Source organism: Balearica regulorum, chromosome 12 (assembly GCF_011004875.1).
Source record: "Balearica regulorum gibbericeps isolate bBalReg1 chromosome 12, bBalReg1.pri, whole genome shotgun sequence".
In the NCBI taxonomy this organism is placed as follows: Eukaryota; Metazoa; Chordata; class Aves; order Gruiformes; family Gruidae; genus Balearica; species Balearica regulorum.
The window spans coordinates 16,382,973-16,410,371 of record NC_046195.1 but is presented as its reverse complement, the minus strand read 5'-3'; the positions used below and the strand labels follow the sequence as shown (position 1 = coordinate 16,410,371).

Here is a 27,399-nt window from a genome sequence, read left to right as displayed (position 1 = left end):
TGCTGGACACCCTGGGCTGGAGGTGCCCATGCTGCCTGGCACCCACAGGCGCCATGCCAGGCACGGCCGCAGCAAAGGCAGCATCTCTGATGATTTGCGGTATCTGAGCTCCTAAAACAAAGGACCCTATTTTGCTAGCATCAAAAAAATAGATACTAATTACCAACACTATACACCCTTATCTAAAAGAAGGGAAAAAAAGCACTGAAAGCACGTTCAATTAGTGATAAATAATAAATACAGGATTAATTAAAATTACTCTGCTTTGATTTGCCATTCTCTGACTCTGAGAATGCAAAAGGCATTCCTCGTGTTCCCAAGGGTGGTGTGATGTCAGAGCATCGCCACAGTCCCCAGAAGGGGTAATAAATGGCAGCAGTGACGGCAGGGTTCGTCATGCACGCACCCACCCCACTGGAAATGGGCTCCATGCTCCTTTCATGCTGGTTACAATTCGCCTTGGCTCACCGAGGACGTTCAGACTCCACCAAGCAACTTTGGGTCTGTATCACAAGCAAAAAGGCTCCTCAGGTTCTCCTGAATGCCAGGAAAGCTTGACTAACTGCCAACAGCGGCTACACATCAGGAGAAGAAACCACTGGGATTTCTCAATCTGGGTCTGTCTGTAAATCATTTAACACCTCATCTACACATGCTGATAATTAATGCACACTAGATCCCTGCAAAGAGACAGCCCTGCTAAAATATCTGTGAATTTGGGCTGTGAGTGCATGTGGCGTGGGGGTGCAGAAGGACAAAGTACCCCCCCAAGAAGTGCCTGATCTTGCTGGTGCCCATTCTGAGCTTCAGTGGAAGGAGGTGAGTGGAATTAGGGGGTCAATTTCCCCCCTTGCAGTGTGAAAGCATTTGAGAACCAGTTCCCAGTTGCAGGGCTTTGGGAAAAGCCCACACCTCTTGTGGCCCCAAGCAGCCATGAGCCCAAATCACCCCCTCTTCTTCACTGCCTCCCATCTATTAGGGCAGAGAGTGCCCGCGGCCAGAAAGCAGAATGATCACTTTTTGTGTTTATTACATTATGAGGTGCCATATCCCTCGTAGCAGCCCATGTATCTCTTATTCTGGTATAAGTCCAGAAGAATTTTGCTCATTTTACTGGATTTACAGCCCTGAGACTAAAACCAGGATCCACCCACCGAGGGATAGCTTGTAAATCTAAAGGAGCTTTTATCCATCAGTGTAAGTGTCCAGTGCAATAGATTCCCTATGCCAAACACAGCCAGAGAAGTATTTTTGTGTACTTCCACTCTTGTCCCCCAAACCTCACCAATCCCTCAATCATCATCATGGAGGCATCCAATTAAATTTGCCTCTAACCGCATATTCTGGCTTTGCTAATCCCCCTGGGAACATGCCTCAGAGGAGGATGGTAGCTGCAAAACTAGACGTCACCGAGCTTGTTTGAGGACCATCATTACTTGTAGGACTGCTACATAAATGAGGTTCCTCAAAGAAGCCGCCACCACCACCACCTCTACAGAGGTTTCCTCTGAGTGCCAAGGCAGAGGGGAGACACCAGGAGCATTGTGCATGCCCAAGAATGGCACAGATATGAGCTCAGGAGGTCAGGAACCTGTAAGCTGCAATAATTAGAGTAGTTAAAGCTGGCAAATCTGCAGCAGCCTGACCACCTGCCATAAGGGCAAGAGAAATGTCCCATGGAGGAGACAGGTTTTTCCCTGCTGCCTGGAAGGATGTGGTCCCCGAGACCTGGCTGTGACCACTCCTGTCTTGGCAGAGGACCTGCCTTCAGCTCACCACTGCAGTACCAGAGCTCAGCTCCTGAGAGGAGGAGGGGTGCAAAACACATATCATGTGCAGGAGCAGATTGGCTCTTTCTCCGTGGTAAAAATCTCCTGCAGGGATTTTACTCACCCTCTCACATTTTACAAAACACCACACAGGGATCATCTTCAGGCCAGGACTGGGAAACTCTCTGGTTGCAATGGTACCCAGGGCCCTGCTGGGTAGAAATACTGGGGCTGCCTTGTCCGGGGGATATCACTCTTCTCACTCGCTGTCAGTTTGGGAGGATGGGAAGACAGGGAGGCAGCTGCTGTGCTGGCAGCACAGTGGGTACCAGAGCTTGAACAAATCCATCCATCACCTAGTTGGGAGTGGATGAATTCCAGCTTCCTCCAAACCCATCTCCCACAAGAGCTGCTGTGAATCACAATAAAACATCAACTTTAACTGGAAACACTGAATCATCAAGAACCAGCTGCCACACAGTCCTGCAGCATCTCCTGTAAGAGCCTGGCCAGCATCAGGCCTGCCGCAGTCCTCACGTGAAAGCGCTGCATCTCTCTCCTAGGCAGGACAATGGCAACCGCAAAGCAGGAGAAGAGAGAGGGCATCTCTCAGATGGCTGTGTCCATGCATGGGCCATCATGAGCAATTTCTTTAGTCAAAAGTACTGCTTTAGGGCTTCATTCTTTCTCAGCACCTCCATTGTTGAATAGAATATATTCTGCTCTCCTGGCTGCTCTGCTCCACCTAAGATACAGCTGCTTTCAGCCATGCGTGGGCTATCCCCCTCGTTATAGATCCTTCTCATTATAGAAAATGCACACCAGGCATGAGTGACTCCCATATAAGCTGAGCTAAGCCAGGTCATGACACCCCAAATCTCTGGCACACAGTCTACAGGACCCTCGTGGCTGTGGGGGATGGGAGTTATCCTGCTCCTGACCTCCTGTAAGAGTTGGGAGAAGAAAACACAGCTGAGTACATCTCAGCACATCCAGCTTTTCTTTTTTGCAAAGCAACAGCAGTATTTGTGTCTGATCTATATAAGGGGTACAGATAGATTCAAGCTGGTTGGACATAGGGCAGTTCTGGTCTGGAAGCCATGTTGACCATAGCAGTGCTTATTATTTGGAGATGGTTATTTAGATTATGGACTAGGACTGCCTCATATTTGAATGGGCAGGCCGAGGCATCCTGGATCTGTACCTGGCTTCTATTAGCTCATTCCGATGTTATCTCGGTCTTGGATGGATGGGAAGAGATAGTCAACAGCCCTACTCACTGTCTCCATGTCACTCACAACTTTGTAGATCTCTGTCATGTCCCTCCATATCTGTAATCATATCGCCAGATTTGTCACACCAAGGTGAGCAGAAAACATCTGTGAAAACCTATAGACTCTCCGCTTTAATGAGGCAGCTATAAATACTGTGAAGTTCTCTCACATTGCAGCCACCCACAAGCAAGAAAAGCCTGGATTTCTTCTTTCTTCCTGGTATTAAGGCAACCCAGAACATGCCCAGGTGAACTACATCACCTGAGACATGGGACATCCTATGATGTCTAATTGGAAGAATCTGTTAGGATAGTACTAGAAAAAGAGAAGATTTGTCTTCAGAGTGTCCTGAACTTCCTGGCTCCCTTGCCCTGGCTTAATTCTCTTTCATAAGAGGTTCTTCCCCCTGTTTTAACCCAAGCCCTCTTTCAAATTCAACCCAGCCAAGGGAATTTGCAAGGCCACCTTGTTCCCCTCTTCCTTCTCCCCCCAACACCAGTGTGTTTCTACTGACACAAATGTGATCACAAAGTCGTGACTGCACGGGAAGAACAAACAGGCTGAGCAGATGGGTTGTGAGGGAGGAAGCCCTCATTTAAAACGCAAATAGCTGGTGGTAATATAGCAGATGTGGTAAGAAAAATATGGAGAGACAAGCAGGAGGTGACGGGATTCCAATTTCAATCAAATAATGTGGAAGTTTCCCTGGTAAGGAAAGGTTTCATCTTCCATCTCCTTGATTACCTTGTCTTGGGAAGATAATGACACTGATGAAACTGTCTTCACATAAATGATCTGGAGTATTCTTCATTTAGGATCTCATATGACTCCCTGGCCTTAGCAAATTGATTTTTTCAAAAGGGAAATCCAACTTTTTTAGCCCAAATATCCATGATAAAAGACTAAAATTCAATTAGAAGTCATAACATTCATTAATTCTGTAGTACATTCAATTCTCTTTCCATCCAGAGACAAAGACTTTAGGATCTGTCCTTCACTTCCCCAACATCAAATCAGCATCTCTCGGGAAAGATCTTTAGGATGCTATAAAAATCTGTACATCTAGCATATTGTAATATTCATTTGGCCCCAGAATTTCATCTTGGCAGATGTACCAAAATTGCCACAGGTGGATATGAGGATTTTCTCTTTAGAAATATTACAGAGCCATTAATTACAGAGGGGAAATTAACCCTTCCGGGCAACACTGCAGCAGGGACCAGGAAAGCACAGTCACCACTGGCCAACATCTCAGACTGAACGTGGGAGAAAAGTCAAGTGCACGCAGTCACAAAACTGACAGCAAAGATACTCTGACATCAGCATTCCTGCAGTTTTTAGAAGATAATTCAACAAAAAACCCCCAACTGCTAGAAATTTCTGGTGCTTGGAAGTGGGGTTTTTTTTCCAGGAAACATGGAATGAAAGATTTTCAACCTTTTAAAACAAACCATGGTGTTTCGGTTAGAGGAAGAAAAACTGTCCTCTCTAAGATTTCCTCACAGATACAATCATCAACTACCCACCCCCCAGACAGCAAATTTGGGAATTCCTGCACTCTCTCCTTCTTGCATAGTGCTGGGATTCAAAGTCACGCAAAGCCCCTTCCACTTTTCTGTCTTCACTTCACCCACTGTTTGCGAGACAAAAATTTGGTACAAAAGATCATCACCCTGAAACGTGTATGAAACAAAAATCCAAGCCAAAACATGCTGCTTAGGAGAGAAGGATGCTTTTCTTTATATTTAATGTAACTGGTGCTTGAAATTCCAACGCTGCTCTAGAGCAAGTACAATAACCAGAGTGCCCCACTCTCAGTGTCATGGTATCTAACATCAAAGAGTAGGAAACGTGTGAGTTTTTAGCAAGTGGATGTTGCTGTATGAATACATCATGAGACGAATATTTTCATAAACAAATAATGTCTGCCATGTTCTTCAGGGGTAGTTTTTAAGTCTGCCTGTCATAAGTAAATCCAGAAAGAATTTGTTTTGGTATTCCCAAACCAAACTTTGCACCAGTTTTTGGGTGGAACACAGGTCTGTCAAGAAGGTCAGAGCTTTGTACCTGTCAGAAGAATTGCCAAAGCTTCACCACTGTATTTTTCCATTGGTTTTTGTCAACAGCGATATGTTATGCACAGACCTTTGCAGATTCAATACAGCCAGATTGCAAAGGCTGCTCTTAGGTTTATTATTCCCTGATCCTCTTTAAAGAAGGGTCCTAAATTCATCCCTAGTGTAAGAGCTCTGCTGTCACTCGACTTAGAAGCAGAGCGCCCATTTTGAGAGTTCTGAGACATAAACTGACTCACAAACATCTCATTTAAATTAAGCCAATGTCCAGGACATCAGATAGCTCACAGTCCCAGCAGCATGTAGTCCAGCTAGACCCTCTTCGTTCCAAATGTTTTTATCTGCATGTCTCTATATATCTGCTATTCGCAGAACCTAGGGGACTGGTTTCAGGGAAAAAAATGCAGTTAGACTTCATGATGTTTATCATTTAGAAAAGTTGAGGGGCTTTATGTATCGACTTAGGGGCAAGAATTCATGAATGACCTTCCAAAACTCCTGCAGTAAAGAGCATAGGGCAGAAAAAGCAGCATTCAGGTAGCAGCTCACCTAGGACTACCCCATGGAGACCATCACTGGTGCTTAGCCATGAGTTCCGAATATGCTCCAGATCAAGCTGGAAATCACATAGGGAAAAACGATACAGAGTGGGTGATGAAACTGCATCTGAGTGAAAGCTGCTCCGACTGCCTAGGCACACACATTGCCTGATCTGCTCGGCTCGGAGCCTCTCGCTAATAGTAATTAAATTGCTTTGATGAGCATTGATGCCTGGAAAAGCTTCAGTACAAACTGAACAGGTTTCGTTGGTTTTTTCTGTCTCTTTTTCAGCTCCCCTCCCTATGCTTTTTACTCCGTTAAGCCTTATTACTTTTGCATCCAGACTGATTGTCCAGAAAGGGACCAAAGAGAAAAGCATCACTTACCAGAACTAGGAAATATTTCATCACAGCCATTCACCAGCCATTTCCCCTCTTTCTAGCCCGTGGAGCTGCTCCTGAAAGGGTCTCCCCTTTTCACTAGGATGTCACAAGCCGGAGATTAGAAATAAATGCTCTGCAAGCCAAGCCAATCATCCTGCTGCGACCGCATCCAGGTACTGAAGCACAAGCAATGGAAAAGTCCATCGGCCAACAGAAAACACAGGCGCAGGCACTCCCCCCCCCAGCCAGAAAGCGATAGGAGCGGAGGGAGGCTGGAGGCAGGAGGGAGAGCAGATGGGAGGGGGGTGGCTTGGGGGAACCAGGCGGTGGGAGATGCTAACGTGACAGATGTGTTGATTTTAAGTTAAACAGGAAATTGAGGATGTTCGACACAGGGAGGAAATACACTAGCTCATGTTAAAGGCAGACTTTCCCCAGTCTTTCCTTTCTTTGCTCTCCCTCTTCCATCCAGGCTTTCTCCGGTGATTTCTAGCTCTCCTCACAGGTAGAAAGAAGCCAGGGTTTGCACTGACTCTGCCTGTGTGTCTGGGTGAGGCGGGAGCTGCAGGGCCAGCCAAGGGATTCCCCATCCTAGCAGTGAGTTGGGAGAGCAGTGTTTTATCCCCTCGTCAACTCAAACTGCCCTGAATTTATTTAAATGGCATCCTCTAGATAATGTGAGTAAAAGTGGGAATGCTGAACAGCAGGATGAGGCTTTCAATTTGTCCCAGTTCTGGGCAGGGGAAAATACAATAGGGTCGAAATCCTGATTTAGGTTATGAAGGATAAGCAGCAGAGTAGAATAAATTGATTTAAATGCAGGAAAATTAAAGCGCCTTGGTGCACTTGACTTCCCCGCTAATAAACCCAACTTTTCAGCAGTTCAGAGGAGGGTGGCCAGGTTGAATCTGGGGGATGGCAGCTGTACTGTGGGGGTCCTCAGGGTTAGCATCCAGAGGGATGTAACTCTGGGACAAGGTGACAAGACCTGCAGGCAGCAGTAAAATTCAAAGGGAATTGGAGAAATCAAAACCCTGCAAAGATTTCTTAGTTCACTCTGGAAAGCTGAGTGAAGGAAGACAAACCATACTAGTTTTGAGATAGATCCCAGCTTCTAGAGATTAGGAGAGGAAAAAGAGTGGCCCCACCGCAAACCCAGATACAGAAAATGAGCGGTGCCAGCTGTCTCCCGGACAAGGACTCTGTTCCTGCTTCACAGGCAGATCCCTCCCTTCTTCCGCCGCCTTCGGCACCAGGAGGAAGAGCCCCTTTGCCATCCCTGCAGAGCTGGGTGTCAGCCGCAGCCTGGCCCGGCACAGCCAAACCTTTCTCGTTCTTCTCCCCACCAAAGCTTTGTCCCAAGCCCCACATCCAAGGGTGACAAGAATGTCTCCTCTATGGCATGTGCAAGTCCCCAGGGTGAGATTAGTGACACGACTCCTTTTTTCTAGAAGCTGTGCACTAGGTAAAGGACAGAAATCTGTCTTCTCTAGACATGGGGCACTCACCCCATGACTGTGAGTGAAATATTCAGGCTTTGGTGCAATCCAGCTTGCTTCCCTCCTCACATCCCATTCGTCCCCACACCCTCACTGTCCCTGAGCTGTGTTATTGGCCTCCCTTCAACATTTTAATGGAGTATTGACAGTGAGCCATTCACACTCCAAATAGATGAACCCGACGTGCATCCCCAGAATTGCATTTGCAGAGTCAGCCCAAGCAGGTGGGTTGGGAGCATCTTCTCAGAGGTATCGGCTGCAGTTCAAAAAGCATCCCTTTTTCTGGTAAGAGAAACAGCTCGAAAAAGTCTATCGAGGATATTACACTTTGGAAAACTGCTGCTTTCGGTCTCTTGTCCCTCCTCCTACCTGCTGCCGCACTCCCTCATCTCCGCAATTATTTATAAAGCTCCGTGTTCTTTCCTAATTGGGATGCCATAATGTTCCCTTTCGCCTTGCACGTCACTCGTGTGTCACTCTGCGTCTGGGCCTGCGGTGACCTCTTGAAGCGCTTGGCAAGGCTGGCAGCAGCCAAATGAGTCATCAGCAACCTGCCCGCACCTCTCTCCTTCCCTCCCTCCCTCCCTCCCTCCAGCCATTACCCCTTCTCCGGCTCCCTCCCAGCCCAGCTACAGCAGGGGAGGCTGGGGGGAGTTTAAAGCAGTCTAATCCCCAGGCTGGATAATTCACAGAAAGAGGATTACCCATTCTGTGCAGAGCCCTTACCTAAATATAGACCAGCCTTCCCCTTGTGTTGCAGCTCCTGTGCCATGGAGATGATTTCCCTGCACTGCTTCTCCGTCCCATCTTAGGGGGGGGTAACTCTGCTCTCGCTCAAATCCAGCACAACCCAGTTATACCCCATGGAGTTACGGCTCAATAAAACCAGGGTTAGTAAAGCAGAGGCAAGACTGTAGCTCTGTGAAAGCCAGCAGGATCACGGCAGACTCATCCCCAGAAGCATATTTTCTACCTAATAAATGCCAAACTCCTTTGGTGGGATCAAAGCATATACTGTCCTCGTGTTTATTTGGAAACCAGTGTCACGGTCCTGAACTACAGAGTCTGACAGCAATGCGTTGGGAGGGTAGAAGGGCAAGTGCTAAACTCGGATAATCCCACAGGAGGTTGCAGCAGCCCGACCCGGGGAGCTGGAGATGGCAACCTGACTCTGCCACCCACCCTTGGGGCTCTCCCGGCGGGCCACCAGGAGCTGAGTTGTCCCCGCTGCCGAGAGGACGGGTATTTGCCAGAGAGCTGCTGAAAAGGAAAAGCAATAGGTAACGTGTTGCCTTCCCTGCTTGTCCTTACAGAAAGAGGGATAAAGTTGTGAACTGCGGAAGGTATCCCTGATGGATTCGGCAGGTTCCCAGCAGACCACACATCTCTCCTCATCCTTCTCTCATTTTCCAACTTCAGTCATCTTCCTCCTCCCCTCTGTCCCAGATGATGAAGTAAGGTCTGACGCAGCCAACCCAGGCTCCCTTTTCCTACAGCATCTTTTTTTTGGCTGTTAATGTCCTTATGGGACTTTTAGTCACCGTAACATTAAAGCGTTCATTAGCACAGGAGTAATTCCATAATCTTTTCAGAAGAGAACAATATCGGAAGTTCAGCTTATGATCTGGAAAATCAATTTGCTGACTTGACGGTGCAGGAAGAAGATTTTCAAGGCTTCCTCAGCAGGACTGTTAGCAACTCTGGGACTTTGTGGCCAGGCCAGGAAAAGGCCACCCAGAACTGCTCTGAGCAGAGGAGGACTTGAGCGCTGGCACTCAGCGCAGGCAAGGAAGGGAGCCGGGCTCATGCTGCATCAAGTGCAAGCTGTGCCTCAAAAACCAGACCTGCCAAGTTTTGTCCAGCAGCGTGCTGTACAGGTGGGACAGCACCACCACGGATCATGGGGGATTTTCCTGCCTTCTTCATCTCTCCTACATCATTTCACCAAAAAGCAATGCTCCCAGCTCAGAGGTTATTAGGAGCAAGAAAGGGATGTGTCTTCAGCATCCTGCCTTTTCCCAGCAGGTCCAGGCTGGACCAATTCCTGTTTTGAAACTAAACTCACATACCCCCTCTACCAAATACCAAGTCACGTACTCTTACTTTCATCAAGGGATTTTTCACATTCTCCTTGACTGCGCTTTCAGAAGTTGGTGCCCACACTCTGCCTGCAGACAAGCAGCCGGATTTGCAGAGATCACCTGCATGCACAAGGCTGCCTTTTGGGGAGCACCCAGTTGTGTGCTTGCAGGTCAGGGGGCTTGCATCACAGCCTGGCACAAGGAGGCACGAAAGCTGGGCTTCCACCTCCAGCTCAGCTCTCTTAATCAATAGTTGTCAGGTACCAGTGACTTTCATTCAGGGATGTCCCAGAACACAAATGGGTGTAAATAGCATAGTGATGGGACAGTCCCCTCTCAAGTGGGCAAGCTGAACAGGAAGGCTGTCTCCTGTCGGCTGCTTTCTGGGTCTGGCTTTGATGCTCTAGGAGGGTTCCCCCGGCACTCGCACTATGTGTTTGCAAAATTGTGTCAAGAAAACCAAAAGTGCCATTGCAGATCTGATCTCCAGCTGAGTTCATCTAATACTAGTGCGCATGCCTTTCACAGCAAGGTCCTGAAGAGGGGAGACATCAGGAGCTAACTAGGACCTCGTGGGACTTTTGAGACCCAGGGTCCCTGTGTAGGTGACTGCTGCCTGTGGTAGATCTCCTGGAGGGGCAGGAAGTGTTCCCCTCCTTTTTCTGCTGCAGGGTGGAAAAGGGCTTTTCCATCAGGAAGAAGAACTGGACGAAGCCCCGGATGCTGCCTCTGCTCCCACTCCTTCCTCCAGGTTGTCCTGTAGGACAGAGCAGTCTGACCGTGGGCATCCCACTGCAGGAAGAGTTAGGGCCACATGTTGTTTAGAGCAGAGGCACTAAGGTGCATTTCCCAATGAGCAGCAGACGTACGGTCAGTGCTTTCACCCTGGGATGATCAGTGCAGCATTATTATATATTCAATAACTAGCTAAGTACACCAGAGGATTAACCCTTTTCATCTCTCTTCCCCAGATGATAATACTAGGGATCCAGAGGAGTCATGAAACAGCAATTTTCAAGCTGCCATGTCAGACACACGACTTACTCTCGTCCTACCTGTAATTTCTGCCATGACTCCCCATGGCGAGAGACCAATAAGTATGTGCCTACAAGCATCCGACCTACACACGGCAAGGGTTCCCCTCAGCACGCACACAGCACCGCACTGCTCCTCACCTACACATTATAATCATCAGGTTGCTACTCTTTTTCTCCTGAGATGAGGTCGTCTATGGCAAGTAACCTCCTTGTGGAGCCAGTTCCTATCCATGATTTTTAATGACATCTTGGCATTATGGACCATATTACTGCAGTTTGACAGGTGCAACAAAAATCTCCCTTGAACAACACTTGTCCTCTAAAAGAAAAATAGCCCCTGCAGAGATGTACGTCTGGATGCGTTATAGGATGTGCTATAGGCATGCACACGCCCACAGGAACTTCTCACCGGAGAACCTGCATCCCACAACAGTCGCAGTTCAGAGAGGCAGCCCCGGCAGCTCCCACAATCATTGCTTTCTCTCTGTGCCGTCACTTACAGAGGCGACTACCGGCACTTTGTAGTTTTAGCTGCATTTAAGCTTTCCTGGAGACTGGGGAGGATAACAAGGGGAGGACAATTAAAACGGGTGCTGGCAGTGCGGTAACCAGCGGGGTGAACGGGGCTGGTGTGTGCGTGGGTACCGGCACACCCCCACACTGGGCTGGGTGCCACCACCCACGCAGTCACACACAGCTCCCACGCCGACACGACAGCCCCTTCCCCCATGCAAACACCTTCTCTTTCTGCCCCCAACCCACCACGACCCGGACACACACTGGGAGCACTCCTTCAAAAACTGCTTCAGCTCGAGTTAAAAGTCCAAAGCGCAGCAGCCCCTCCGCTCCCCACGGAGAGCAGGAGCAGCTAGGCAGCAGAACGGGGTGACTTTAAATTGCTGCTTCGCTCACAACTGCTCTGACCCCTCCAATCTCATTAAGCTAACAGAGTCCCTGACAGTTCCCATCGATTCATCCCAACTCGGACACCGACTCCGCGCCCTTGAGCATCCTCATTTTCAGTGGCATCTTTTGTTTCAATTTTTTGCAGAGAGCTTTTCCCTGCCCTTAGAGCTGCCTCCCCGGCTGCCCAGCACTCAGCACCGAGACCCCACGAGTTGCCAGCTCTCCGGCAGCTGCCTCTCACCCCTTTTCAGCAAAGCAGAGGGAGCGACTCGCTCTTACCTTGGGCACCCCAAGTTGTCGGTGGTGCTGCAGCCTGCGCGGTGCAGCGTGGCGTGCGGCGCAGTGAGGCTCTGCGCTGGCATCTCCTCTAGCAGTGATGCAGTCCTGCCGAGCGCCGCATCCCAATGATGCAGCCCAGGGGATCCCAGCCGAGGGAGCCCAGGGTTGGGAGGGAGCCCAGGGCTGCCTGTCCTGCCTGTGTCCCTGCCTCCCCCACCCCAGCTGCAAAGCCAGCAGGGATGGAGTGTGCGGAGGCAGCCAAAGACAAGGGGAGAGAGTGAGAAGCTGCACGGCAGGCAAAGAGAGAGAGAGAGGTGAAGCTTGTGTAATTTCATCACGGTAATAAAATCCAACCCAGTGCCTAAACATTGCAGCTCTCTAGCAGAGTTCTTCATTACATGGGGGATTTTTCTTTTTTTTTTTAATTTCTGTCATACAGGAATGTTTCTAGCTGTAAGTAGAAGGGAATCCCAGCATGACTGGGTATTATGCAGGCATCCTTCATCTCTTCACTTTATATACTAGACAATTGCTACATTTGAGACCTCTCTCCCTGGGATGGCTAGAGGGTGAGGCTGGGAAGGTGCCATGTTTCAGGGATAATCCTACTGCTGGATCAGCCTGTTCTGTTTAAAATCCTCTTGTGTCTATAATTTGGGAGTTCACTGCCAGAAGAGCAGCAGCAGGAAAATTCCTACTGTCCATGCAATTTTGTGCTCACAAGAGACCATGTGCCCACAACAGTGTGGAATGTAGTCTGCCACGGAAATCCACCCACAAACATTTTGTATTATTAAAAGAGATAACCAAGTAACACGAGGAGGTGTCTTACTGAGGAACAAAGGATGCAGCTCCCAACTACTAAGAAAGCATTGTCAGTGCACGAGGGGGAAATGTCCACACCCTACAACATCTGTCCAGGCAGAGATGCCCAAATTAGTCCGGATAATGGGAGTAATAAAAATTTTCACTGGTAGATTTCCATTGCTGCTTCTGGTAACCTAAAACTGAAGAGGAACATGGAGCCACAGGCTTCTGAGAAAGAAAACAAGCATGGATTTGCAGGGCAGCATGAATTCCTTCTACTTGCCAAAGGGATAGAACAAAGAAGTGGAATGGAAATTCCAGCCACTCAGCCTGGCTCTGTCAGCAGGTGACATATAGAAAGCTGATTTCCCACTCTGTGCCTCAGTTTCCCCACTTGTAAGACAATGCTGGCGCTACTGGCCTCTCCGGGCTGTATAAGCACTAGGAGATATCACTCCTTCGGCTGTTTCCAGGGCCACTCCAGACACACACTCCACACTCTCTGACCTGTATTTTACAGCCTGCTCCCCCCTCAGCTCCCCTGAGTTGAATCTCCAGCTCAGTTGTGTTTGTAATTGTTGATAGCATTACAAATTGGGCCTGAAAATTCTTCTTTATCTGATTGCTTGCTGTTACAGTTCCTGTGATTGTACTGGTGGCACCACATCCATATGGAAAATGCAGTGGGTGATTAATTTAGATTTTTTTCACACCCACTCATTTAAAAATTGGAACTCAAATCTGAAGTTCAGCTCTATTCTCCCTAGCGCAATACATTAGTTTAATTGCATTTTGTGTGTGGTACAGTGCACTGATTGCTTTGATGTGGGAGCACTTCAGAAGTCAAATTATTATCAGCACTCCCGTACGCTACAGGCCAAGTATCAAGGCCTTGGCAAAACTAAAAAGCAAGCCAGTCTATCACAGTGCCACTGAGTACCATTTTGCTTGCCTGTCACCCTTCCTCTGAGTTCTCCAGCTCATTAATGCTGCAAATTCTTCACATCACAGTAACTATTTGCGTGCATCAGATCCACTGCACCTTGCGTGGGTCAGGCTCAGAAAGCGCAGCACCGTTCATGCCTGTGTTTCCCTGGAGAGGGCTTTGGGGCAGTCCCGGAGATGCTCTCCAAGCTCCATCACAGCTTCCCTCGGAAGAAGACTGCTCTGCTCCATGTCACCTTCCACTTACAGGTGGGAGTGCATACGAGGGAAGATGTGGCAGACTGGCCAAACGAGCACCCCAATGTCCCTGCGGGGCCTTTCTCAATTCCCAGAAAGCTCCCTGTATCTGCTTTGCTTACTGTTTCCCAGGCAGGATTGATCTAGCTTGGGTAAATTTGTATTAAATCTCACTGTAGGATCAGCAGGGAGGGAGGCAATAAATCTGGGAGATGTTCTTTACCATTGCATTGTGATTATCAGTGTTTCTAATTACCTCTGCACCCTAGGCACAACCGTGAATCTCTCTGTTAATCACTGCTGGCTGTATCCAGGTATCTCAGCGAAGAACCATTTTCCATAGCACCATATGGTGCCGGCGGGGAACCTGAGCCTCACGGGCTGCCTGGCATCAAAGGCAGCAGGATGGGGAGGTCTAACGTCTTTCTATTTAAAAGAGCACGTTGATAAAATCCACAGCAATCCAACTGTTTCAGAGCTGCAAGAACTCAATGGAAAACAAAGCTGAGCTGCAATGAATAAGGACCTGGCGTGGAGATGGGTAAAATGATATGAGGTTTTCTCTCACAGGGAAATAGATGTCTGTGTAGAGGTATACATATGCAGGTATACATATCAATATGGTTATACAGGCAAAGGGGGCTTGATCTAGCCCTGCAGCACACTGGGCAGCCCCCAGACCTCCTGGGAAGGGGGGTGGGATGGGAGATCTGGCCCAGCTGTGTGAATGGAGCAGAGCCCCGCAGCCATAATCAAACCATTCTCTTCTTTTATCCCACCTACAGCATCAGGGGTTTTTCTTCTGACCCCTTGCACGAACAAGACACCAGGGACCCTTGCGCTGTGGTGCAGAGCTGGGCAAAGCGGGGTACCCTTCTTCTGCAGCACTCAGATGCTGTTGGGAGGGTGTACAAGGGAAACCGAAGCAAAGTGAGAAGTGGTGATGGAGCAGCCTCTCTGATGGCTGGTGGAGTATCAAGTGAAAGAACGATAATTACAGGAAAAGTATGACTCTACAATCACACAAACAATGCATACTTCATGGCTCTGCCAGAGCCATCACGTACACACCAGGGCGCTTGCTGTGAGAGGCACTCGATATCACAGCGTGCTGAGGGACCAGCAGATGTCCAGGGCAGGGCTCTTTGGCTTGGTTTTCAGGGTCCCCTCCACACACGGGCACTCACACATGTGCGTGGGTGCGCACACTCACATGCACACTCGCGTGTCCCTGTCTCCTGCTCTGACCCCTCTCGCATGGTGACGAGGAGCCGCAGCAGAGCAGAGCAAAGTGCCCCCCAAAAGTTATTCCAGCACACAGTCTCACATCCTGGCCCTGGCGATGTCCTTGTCCAAACAGGAGCCAGGAGAAGCCAGCTTTAACATCTAACAGGGGTTAAACGAGTCTGAGGGACGTCATGACAAACCCTGGAGCCGACAGGGCTTGAGGCTGGGGGCTGCAGGGTGGTGGCAGCAGGAGCTGGACATTGCCACCTCTCTGAGGCGTGTAGGGGCAGCGGGCTGGTGGCTGCTGCTCTCCGCTGGTGACAGCCGTCCACCCAGAAACAGCCTTTACCTCCCCCTCCCTCCACCACTTCTGCTAATGAAACTTTGCTTACAAAAGCCAGAATCTGGGTCTAATAGAAGGGAGAGTCCCAGGCAGTGTTTGATTGCATCTGCTGTTATACCTGGTAAGTGGCATTAGTAGTACGGATAACGAATAGAATATAAAAAGCTATACAAGCGTTAAGTCTAATTACTGGTATTGCTGCCTGCTTGCTGGCAGACGTAGGTAAAACACATATGGAAGAAATCTGGATATCAGTAAAATAACTGTCAGTCCTCCGCGCTGCGGGGCTCGCTGCAAAGGGATTATGTTGCCAAGACCCACAAACAAATTCAGAGGACACGGCAACCAGCAAAGGGCGAGAGCTGAGCCAGCCGCATTGCCTCCCGCCAGAAAGGGACAGAGCTGCTGCCCGGTTTGGGGAAATGGCCAGCTTAAATGTGGGCAAAAAGGGTTTTACGTTGAATACACTGCAGCGTGAAATCATGCTGAAGTCAGGGTTTGGACCTGTGAAAGCTTTCCATGCTCACAGTTCAGATGGGGTATGTGGTATATACATAGACACATATATACCTACTGGATGGGACATATTGTTCAGTGCTGGTCAGGAGCAGAAAAAGACCCTTCCCAGATGCTGTAACACCTGCAGCATGAGACTTGCCACTCCCATTACTAACCTGCCGCATAGAAATATTAAAAGGAGAGAGGAATTGCTGAAACTAAGAGAAATGGGAGAAAAAAATCTCAATGCATTTTATATTTTCCACTGAAATTCTGAGCTCATCTGACTAAGGCTCTGTTTTCACAAAGCATAATAACACTTTTTTCCCTCAAATTAGCCTGTCACTTTCCGCTTGACACAAGCTCCTGATTATCGCAGCAACCCAAACGACTGCACAGTCGGCAGCTTGCGGAGGACGGGGGAATCCCAGCACAACCCGAGCTCCTGAACATCAGCCCCGTCGCCTCCTCAGAGAGGTGATTCACGAGAGTGCAGGCTGCAAAACGTGGTCTGCATTTGTGCCCTCTGAACCAAAGCGGCTCCTGAACTATCCAAACCCCGCACGACACCACTGACGCTGAGATTTCGGGGTAAAAGTGCAGCTGCTAAGGCAGTATCAATTTACCTGGGCTGGAAATGTGAGCTAGAGAGGCTGTACCACACTAGAAAAATAGAAAATGAGTGTAATAGTAAGCACTTAGCTGAAAACTATTTGTGGCATAGAAGCTTCGGTTTTCCAAAAAACCATCGCTCTTAAAAGGTGCCACTGATGCGTGCTATGACAGGCGAGGGAGATGCAATGTCAGACAACGTCCATCAGCAGCATCACTGCCTGTAAATGGTTGAATGTGAAGGGATGAGGGTGCTTAAACTTCTCTAATCCAGCAGAAACCATTCCGTAAGACAGGCCTGAGTTGAAAAACACGGGTGTGTTGGCAGGTCTTGGTGCAAAGGCCAAGCTAATAAGCGCGCAGGACCTGTGCTGACAGTGTTGGACCCACTCAAGTGTAGCGCTGTCGCGCTCTCATGCAAGGCTCTGCTAAAGGCAGTGCACCACCCAACACTGATCCTCCAGGATCACCTTAAAGCATTTTTTCTTTTTTTTTTTTTTCCTTTTTTCCCCCTTCTTTTTCTAATGGTCCTGTTAGTCTAGGTTTACAATCCCAAGTACAAGTGCAGTGAACCGTTAGAAAGCGGTTCACACATCTCCTTCTTCCCCTTTTTCTCATCTTTCGAAATGGAGGAATACATTGCCAGATTAACTCTGACTTTGCAGAGCTCTAATGAGTTAGGCCGAGTTTATTTATGTGGAAAGGATGAATGGTTCCCTACATGTTAATAGCGCAATCAGCGACAAAATCCTCGGCATTAATATTTAACGTCCTTTGTTATGTACATGCCTGACTTATTCAGGGAGGGCTGAGTCAGGAGATCAGAAGCTGCTGGGAATTGAATAAGCATTATTTGTGGGATTTCTTTGTGTGGAAACTGGAAAGTAGAAAAGACATTGTTTTTATATGCAGCAGTCCAATTGTCAAGAGACTGTACATTTATGGAGTGTATAATATATGCCAGAAATTACTGCAAAGGCACTCTCTGCCTTTTTTCACCACATGATTTCTTTAATGTTATTGCCTCCTTACTCTCACCCTGTACAGGTACATAGGTATTAATTTTATGAGAAATGAAGGAGAAAATCTAACAGACTAAAACCAGGATACATCCCCTGCAAATTCACGATTATCCTTGTAACAAAACATGGAAATCTCAGAGAAAGAGCAGCCCTAAGGAGCAGGCATTGTATAATTCATAGCACAGTCACTTCTCTCTCACATCTTTTATCCAGATTTCCTATGAGTTAGACGACTAAGTACACTAAGAATGTGAATCCCACACCATTAGCATTTCTTCTTCTCTTTTATGAGTATATATGCAGATAAACATATTTATTCTGTAGGTTACATTAAATAAATCTTCATCTTAAATCTGCTCTTCCTCTGCACCCATCATGATACAGCTGATAGTTATAGACGGTTCCATCCAGCTCCCCTGTGCAGAGTAGACATCAGTGTTGCCAGTAGCTTTCCAGATATCAGAGCAATGGCTGTTTTTCATTTTAAACTGTCCACAAATGCTACACTTGCAAAGTCTTCCCATATTTCCACGATTACTCTGTAACTATAGTAAATCCCCTAAGCCTGGTGACAGCACTCTTTTCATCTGAGTAATTTTCAGGAACACTCTGTTAGACATGGGCATCTAAGGGTGTAAGAAAATGTGCTACATTGCATTACAGAGAAATTAAATAGGAACCTGTCATTCCAGATGCAAAGAGACAGAGGAAGGCAGCGGTCAGGTTTCATTTTTTTCTTACTCTTCTGGAAGTGCCATTTTTCTTGAAGCAATGCTTTCCGGGGAATTTCCTCGAGGGAAGTAGAGGGGCTTCCCCCTCCTTCAGTAAAAGGCAGTGAAAAACAAAACAAAACAAAACAAAAGAAAACAAAACAAACAACTTTGGTATTTTCAAACGAAAAATAACTTTAGCTGTTTACTCATTTCTTTGCCTCACATCTTATACACAAGGCTGCTCTAACAATGAGTTTAACGTGCGCTGGGCTTTGGCTGCACCCTGGGCATCCCGACGGAGAGAAACATCGCTGGGCAGAAAGCACCACAGCCAGGCTGCTTTCTGGTAATGCAGCTGGAGGGGAAAGGGACAGGGAGATGTTTTCATAGGATGCAAGTGGAAATTGCATGAAGAAAGAATTGCTAATGATCCTAGAAATGTTTCAGTTATTTGAACATGATTTTGTGAAATTATCTACCATCACTGAGGCTTGACGTGAACTGGTTGTGTTTGCACTCGGGCAGAGATTAGGCATAAAAATGGAGAGAAAGGGGAAAAAGTAGAAGTGAAGAGGAGGTGGAGGAAAGCAGCGATATGAAACCACAGGCAACGAGTGAGGAGCCAGCGCCTGCGAGCAGCCGGGTCCCTGCCCGGGCGGCTGCAGTGGGGACCCGCCTTCAGCAGGTGGCAGCAGGGGACCTGGGCAGGGAGGGAGGGGTGGAGGGATGGAGGGGTGGAGGGATGGAGGGATGGAGGGGTGGAGGGATGGAGGGAGGGAGGGAGGGAGGGGTGGAGGGGTGAAAGGATGGAGGGATGGAGGGGTGGAGGGATGGAGGGATGGAGGGGTGGAGGGGTGGAGGGATGGAGGGAGGGAGGGAGGGATGGAGGGATGGAGGTGTGGAGGGATGGAGGGATGGAGGGGTGGAGGGATGGAGCGATGGAGCGGTGGAGGGGTGGAGGGGTGGAGGTGTGGAGGGATGGAGGGATGGAGGGGTGGAGGTGTGGAGGAATGGAGGGGTGGAGGGGTGGAGGGGTGGAGGGATGGAGGGGTGGAGAGGTGGAGGGATGGAGGAGATGCTGCTGCATGGCCAGGGCATCCTGGACATGACACAGACCACAGGGAATTCATAAGCCTCCTGTTAACATCTGTCCAACAGCAAAAAGGTAAAAAGAAAGAAATAAAAATAAAGCCACAAAATCTACTGGTCACTCAGCACAAAAAACCTGAGATAGCAGCTAGCTGATGTACTGAAAGCAGTCCATTTTTGTGTCAGCAGATAGGCATAGGCAGTTATTTTTAGTTATTTCAATAGCTGTGTTCTAGCACCCGGGTGTCACAGTCCCCTGGGACTCACCCCTGAGCAGCTGGGTGTTCCTTCACGAAGGCCTGTAGCTGCACTCCGGGCAGGTACAGCTGGGGGGCTGTGCTGAGAAGGTCAGCCCCCTGCCCCAGATTTGCTCATATTTTGGATGCAATGTTTCTGTTTGGACCAGACTCATCGGTGCAGATGGGAAGGCAAGTGTTCGGCTGCAATTCTGGGCAGGCACATGAGCTACTCTGAAGAAGAAAAGGGAGGGAATTTGCTTTCCTACTTTCAGCCTGAATTTGGTATAATATTAATGTTATATAATATTATTGTTTCATACAAACACAATGAGGAGCCGTCCATATTCATGACTGCTGTTCCAGTTACCTGGAAGTCCTTCAGGGAGCCTCTCAGATGCAACACTGCATTCACTGCTCTCCAAAGCCCCACGATTAACTGACCGCTCCCCAGTGTTCCCCCTCCCCTCAGGATCCAGCTGGAGGCCAGTTGCACACGCGTGTGAGCCTTGCAACAGGAATTTCATTAGCAGGGATTAGACAGACGACTCCTCTCACCCAGCCCCCAGGGTAAGGTGAAAAGGAAGCCCACAAGCATTTGGTTTTGCAATGTGTGAGGGCTCTTTAGTGAAGTTAATGAAGAAAACACACAGCTTGGGAGTTACATGACTCATGCTTATGTCCTCTCTGGCTACATGTAAAACCACAGTGTCAGAAGCTCCCATCAGACAGTGTGACAGGTCAGCATGTGACCACAAACACCGCTGCCAAGACACAGGGAGTTTGATCTTCCCAGTAGGGATGGGCACACGGGCTTGCTCAACGGTAATAAAGATGCTTTTGTCTTGTCCAGCTGGAAGCAGGACTGGTTGGATACCCCATGAGAAAGCTGGGTCTCATGTGATTTCCTGACCATGTTTGTCATATCACATAATCTGAAATGACATTAGAGATAGGGCCCAGCCCTGCTCTGAGCTTCTGGGGCATCCATTGGTTTGCTGCTCCTGGACCAAGCTCTGAGGACAGTCCACTGCCAAGTGTCACTGGGAGAGCACTCAGGGAAACGAGGTAGCTGGTAAATGCTCCACATCATGTTCTCTGAACATAGCTGTGCAGCACCACTGTAGAACAGCAATCAAGTATCTGTGCTTAGTGGAAAACACAGAGCTCGAACTGTTAAGCAATATGCAGAAACCTAAACACAGTAGCTGATGGACACCTGAGTACCAGCTGAAGAAGGAGGAGTCAACACTGTCTATCAGTAGGTAAGACACAAGATCTCCCAAGGAACCAGAAACTTTGAGCTGCTTTTGGTGGGCCCATAAATGATTCCCAGCTCACACCTTCCCCTTCCCTCCTCCTGTGCATGGACCAGGAGCATGCTCTCCCAGAAGCTACAGCACAGCACAAATCCAGTGTACTCAGCTTGAAGCTGATGATATTACGCTGCCCACACTGCGAATGCCTCATCTCCTGATGAAACAGGGTTTACAGTCTTCTCATGAGGGTAAGCTCATCCAGTCCTTCCTTCCATGAAGAGAGTTTTCTTCATTTCAGATCCAAAAGACATTCAAAGCAACACACTTTTCATGTGGACGTGTTCAAGTGAGCCAGGGAGGGATCTGAGCTCCTCACACCAGCAGAGCCTTCCTGCCTGACGTAAGCAGACGGGTTTTCTTCATGTTTTGGAGACTGAATGAGGAAAAAAAATGAGCACAGTGGGACTGCCAGGGGACTGCAGATTCGTGTCCTGGCCTTCTTTGCAGCACTCGCAGCCTCATCTCTGCCCAATCTCTCTAACAGGCTGGGAAGTAGATCACGCACCAAACCCACCCTCTTTACCCCACTCCCTTAATCATCTTCATCCACCACATGTGCGCATCTGCAAAGATGTGTACTTGCTGTCTAGAAGTTTGACTTCCAATGCACACCATTTCCCAGCGCTGCAAACAATCAACTACGATGTTTCTCTGTAGGCACAGCACTTCCTTAGGCAAAGAGGAGAGGGGAGGCGAAGGAGGGGGTCTCCTCTCCCACTGCTTGAAATCACTTGTAGTTTGCTGGCAATCCTTGCAGTATGTCATATCCCCCCATGTCTTGGCTGCCTGAAGGTGCTGCAAAAGAGCTGGAAAAGCCAACCCTGAGCAAATGTTGAACATGTTTTCATTGCTTTCCTTTTTGTTTAAGGAAAAAAAAAAAGGAGTTCTGACTCCAAAATGGCCTAGTGAAAACATGACCAACACACCAGGTCACAAATAGGTCTCTGGTGCCTTTTAACAACCACTCAGCCCAAGATATAAGCACAGAGCCAGAGCCAGCTGAGAAGGCAACACAGAGCAGGATCCATCTGCTTGCTCAGACACTCGCATGCCTCCGGGGCGACCTGCAGTCTTCGGTGTGACCACTCCAGCAGCAATTCAGTGCATGAATGATCAGATAGGTGGAAATTGTGCTGCAGGTGGAACGGGGGACACAAGAAGAGATGGCTGATGCTTCCCACTGTGAGCAGTGCCCAGCGGTCCCGCTACTGCTGTGTGTGTGTAGCGGGATAGCAGTGAAGCAAATGTAAACTCAGCTTTTTTTTGCCTTTCTTTCCCTGTGTAAGCATCTAAGCACCAGTTACCTTCCCGGGACTGCTGGGTCCCTGGATCAGGAGATGCCTACTCTCGCTGCAGCAGCTGCCTGACAAGAGCTGACACACTTTGATGCTGCATATACCCAGCCCTCATCAGAAGAAAGCATCTCATCACCATCTCTAGCAGGGATGCAGTGCCAGTCAGTTGGCACCCTCATTTGTCTGGAGTCCAGCCTTGCCCCTGCATTGTTTGCTGCTTCTCATGGCAACAGACAAGCTGCGGAGAAGGTTTTTCACCCCACGCTTTACCTGATAACAGCCTTCAACCAGCATCTGTTTGCCTGGAGGCACAACTCCTTGCTGCTAGTTGGGACCTATTTCTTAGGAATTGTTGCTAAATGATGTCACTTTGGAATGAGCTCCCATCAGGCTGTGTATGCGCTACCTAAACTCCAAAACTGCCGAAACTTGCTACCGACGGTGTCCAAAGGGCTATAGGGACAACCAGGGATGTCAAACACGTGGGATTCATCCCTAACTCTGCTCAGATGGCACTAGGAGATTCTTTTCTGTTCTAAAAGTTCCCTGTCCTGGGGGAGAAGGGATGCAGGTGCAGAGGTCTGCTCGCTGCTCAGCCGGGTATCCCCCTGCCTGCCCCTCTCTTGCCAAGGAGAAAGCTGCTCTGCTCTCTGCAGCGACTGCGTGTCCTCCTGGGCAGGCAACACCTCTTCTCCTCCATGGTACGTGCCATGCCTGGCACAGCTGGACTGTGAGCTCAGCCGCTCCATGCTGAAGAAACAGCAAAATAATAACAAGGGCTGTCAATGGCTGGGTAATCACAGCGTTATCTGGCTCATCACAGCCAGTGTCTGCAGCTGGGGCTGCTCTCTCCAGGCCAGCATCGCTTCTGCAGACCCGCTCACCCTGCCTCTGCTGCTCTGCTCGGGGCTGGTCTTGAGAGGGTAAAGCAGCGCAGCTCCAGGGCTGACGTGCGGTGGGAAGATGCGCTCAGCTCCTTCCTCAGCCTTCAGGTCCTTAGTGGCATTTGACTTAGAGATGTGGTTATTTCAAAACCTTGCACAGCGCTAGTTCGGGCACAGGGACCCCCTGTGACTTCCAGGTTGGGGTTAGCTCTTGCAGAACACATCTTTTAGACTTCATCTTCTCTGGCTGATGGCCAGATATTAATGGGTACCGAAGAGCAGCTCAAACCTGACCGTGGCAAAATGGGCTCGGTGAATAAGAGGATTAAAGTGGGCTGGGTCAGAGCAGTAGTTTGGTCACTGCACAGACAGGGCTGAGCTGTAGGTCTGGAGCTGCCTGCCCCTGGCAGGGGGGACACTCGCCCACAGAAATATCCCACGGATGCTGCCAGGGATTGGCAAGGGGACCTGATCCTGTCCAGGGGCAGCAGGCTGTAGCAGGGGAAATCTTAAGGCCCTTCACAGCATGATTTCTATAACATTGTGAACTTTTTTTAAGATTGGATCAGAGACCAATTAGACACCACAGTCACTCTTTGGACAACTGTGTTGTGGACAGATGCGATTCAGCACAGGTACAAGGCACCGGGGGTCCTGGGTCTGGCCAGACTTGCCTATCTCCAATTTTCAGCACTGCACAGCATCAATTTTTAACTCTTGTTTGGACAGTCGGGCTGTTATTGCATCCCCCCACGTTGCTCTTATTGTAGTGGAGGGAGAGTGATCTAAGCTACAATACCGTTTTTAAACACTTCTCTAACATGTTTTGGCCCTGACCATGTTGGGTGTGGGACCGAAGACAAACACGCAGTCACGCACAGACACACGCTCCTATGTGTAGACACCCTTCGCAGCCTCATGTTTCTTGTTGGCTGATGAACAAGGGAGCAAACAATCTGAGGGAATGTAATTCAGCACCAGGACCCAACAAAGCACAAAATCCCACCCGGTGCCAAGGACTTGTGATTTACGCTTTTGTTCCTGCAACAACAGACAGAGGCAGGAAAAAAAAAGCGAGCTTTGCCGGATTTTCCATCCCCTGCCGAGACGCGAATGCCTAACGCCGAATGGCAGCCAGTATTCACAGCAACGCCCACGGCTAAGCACCAGTGCTGTTGCCAACTCCTGCAATGTTATCACAAGCCTCATAGCGTTCGCTTTCCTTTCTTAAAGCCCCAGCTCCTGGAGTCATGGGATTAAGCAGACAGCTTTTGATTTTAATAGCAGTTTCTATCCCTCACTGTTAAGAAGAAAAGCTTGCGAGTGGGACAAGTTCAAAGCTGCAAATAAAATAAGCCAGTGTATCTACTTCAAATCTGGTAATTTTTAAGCCTCTTTTTTTTTTTTTTTTTTTTTGAGAAAGGGTTTTGAACATTTTGGGAAGCGGAATTTGTGGGGGATCTGCATGTAAACCAGCATTTTCCATTTTGCAATGCTTGCTCCAAGAAGCCTTGTGTTGGAGTCCTACAAAACAGTCAGAGGGATGGACAGACGTCCCCAACACTCACAGCCCTCACACCCGTACACGTTACCTGCTCTGGCTCTCCTCTTTCAACTGCAACTTATTTAGATCTGGAGCTGCTTCAATTTTTTGTCCTATTGAGTGCTAAAAGCAATTGCAGAGCAAAGCAAGTAATTAAGAGCAATAATTATGCAGATGTCCTCAGAGTGGGGCCATCCCCTGTTTTGCTGCAATTTTTAATAATTTTAAGTTGAAAAGCTGATATGATCTTTGAACCCATGTACATACAGCTTTAAAGTACAAAATGGGATGCTTTAAAAGACCATGGTGATAAATTGTTCCCATAAATGATGAGAAATGTTTAAATCAATAAAATGTTTGTTTAGATGTCCATATGGAGGAAAGATACAGTCTGTTGCTCTTCATATTGGATTGATCCCACTGTGTTAAATTACAGCTGGCTACAGCCCTTCATCGTTTACTGCACAGCTTGACAAGCATGTAAAATATTCACACTGAGCACAAAAATTTTGAGTGTCTGATCTCTGCATTGTCCTTGTCACTTCCTCCCAGCCAGGGCCAAATTAAAGGCTGCTTAATACGGGGGGAAGCTTGCCGCAGCTCTCCCACAAGCCTTTAGCCACCTTACCCAATATCCTCTCGGATGGCCCGGGGGAGCGAGCAGCTGGGGAGCAGATGCAGGCAGCCTTCCACACGTGACCACGAGCATTTAGGGTTTATCAGCTGCTCTGGGCTGTTGATCATAAATACATAAATACAACAGTAACGTGGTCTTAAAGGAGTAGCTGCTGTTGGAAGGCGCCCGGGTCTGTGCTCTTGAGAGGGTCACAGCAGCGATGGTGGGTGGTGGGAGGAGCAGCCAAGGTGCTAAAGGGGGAGCTGGGAGCTCTGGGTGCTGCTCCCACCCAGGCTGGGTGATGCTGGCCATGGCACTCACCTGCCCGTGCCTCTCCTTGAAACGCAGAGCAGTGCAGGGCGTTCCCTGTGGAACAGCAGCTTTTAAAGCCATCTGAAATTCAGTGGCCAAAGGATGCGTGATTGAGAGTGATAATTCTGGGTAGAAATGGATCTTGAAACTGAAGATGTGTGTGCGAAAGCAGCTGCCTGCACATCCCACTGCTCTGTGAAACCAGACGGGCCTGTCACTCCTGCCTGCAGGCAGCACTGGCAGAAATGTGGCGTGAGGCAAGGAGGTCCTTCGGATGAAAAAGCAGCTCCTGAAAGCCCCATCCCTCAGAGATGTGCTGGTGGAAGAGGACAGCCCTTGTCCTCCACTCCACTCGGGCCTCCCTCTGACCAAGGATGGGTGGGGGGAGTGCTAGGGAAGAAGCTGGGCTGGCACCCGTAGTCCTGCCTTGTGGCACGGTGCCTGATCCGGGACTGGGCAAGGTTGGGAGGAGAGCTCAGGTTGGGAACAGCCATGAGGAAAGCTGCACAGCAAAGGTGCCGGCTGCTCAGCCCCCAAAGGTAGCACATCGCAGGTTCACTTCACGTAACTATTCAGGAACTTGGACCAAGCTTTGCCAAATCCCTCCTCAGTCACATTTTGGATGTACCAAAATAGCCCCGTTAGTTTAGCGGCCCTGACAAGTGCTGTCGTGCATCCTGCAAACTCACTGCTTCCTTGGTTTTCCCTTGGGAAATGGGGACCGGTGCCCTGCAAAGCCTGGCCATTGCTGCAGGCAGCCCCATCAGAGCAGGGAGAAAAACAGCAAAAAGAAACAAAATTGATGTCCTGATCAGAGCCAGTAGAGGCCACTGCTGTATGCTTTAAAAATAACTCCAGGGCTGAGGTCTCCTGGCATGGTCTTCACTCCCAAACATGCTCCTCGCCCCGGCGTGTATTTTTCTCTCTCCATGCTGTCACGTCTTGGCTCCAGCATCCCCAGGCGTGTTGCAAAGCGTTGGGTCAGAGCCACACTTTCTGCTTTCTGCAAAGGGGTGATATGTAAGTGGCTGCATCCCTCCCTCCCTCGCCTCCAAACTCACCGTTGTCACCAGACGAACCGTCAGTAACCGGTGCTAGTAAATGCAAGCCCCCAAGGGGCTACTGCACTCCAATCCAGATATCTTTAAGGCTGTGATATAAAGAGTTTTTATAAGAAAGCAAGCCAAATGAAATCTGGAGTCTCTCAGACATGGTAACCTCAAAAATGTGGCCACCTTTCACCAGGGCATGGTCTGCTCTCCTGCCTCTGTCTTTGCCCCCTCTGCAGTCCGTGGCACCTGCCCTTCCAGCTGGGATGATGTTGCTTTGGGCTGACCCTTGTCAAAGCTTTCAACCTTCTGTGTGTTTACTAAGATGATATAAAAAAGATATAAAGTGGACTGAACATTGAAATCCATAAAAACCTCGCTGCCTCGCTGCAGTTTCACAGCTCAGGTCTGTTTGTACGTACCCAGTGATGGAGCAATACGTGAGGTGCCTTTGATGTTTGAAATGGCTTGGATCTGTGAAAATGAAGCCAAACTGTGCCTTTACTTTAGTGAAATAAACAGAGAGGTGACTATAAATGCCAGTTGCTACTCTTAAAAAAAGGCACCAGTGTGGAAAAAAAAAACAGGGCGCCATCAGTAAAGTCAACAGTTCTTTTTAAAATAACTTAATTTCTTTAAATAGCTTTCTATATATTTTAGAATAGCTTAAAATGTGGGCTTTTTAAAGAGACAGAGGGCCTTTTTCATTAGATGATGAAAGAGGGTGTTAATTTTTCAGAAATCTGGCATTTTTTCAATGTCTGTTAGATTTATGAAGACAAACTTGCTCCTTGTGCCTGTGTTTTATC

The 27,399-nt window shown here is 48.7% G+C and overlaps 1 protein-coding gene across 2 annotated transcripts in view; it reads right to left on the bottom strand.

Moving 5' to 3' along the window:
• The window catches only part of SV2B (synaptic vesicle glycoprotein 2B), a 67,414-nt gene extending 55,456 nt beyond the window's left edge, over positions 1–11,958 (bottom strand). The window contains exon 1 of one of the 2 annotated variants that reach the window (XM_075764732.1): positions 11,844–11,958. The gene's annotated coding sequence lies outside the window, so the exon portion shown is untranslated. Of the gene's footprint in view, positions 1–6,044; positions 6,272–11,843 lie in introns of those variants that run through there. The other variant, XM_010307723.2, reaches the window with a different exon arrangement.
• Positions 11,959–27,399: the final 15,441 nt, after the last annotated feature.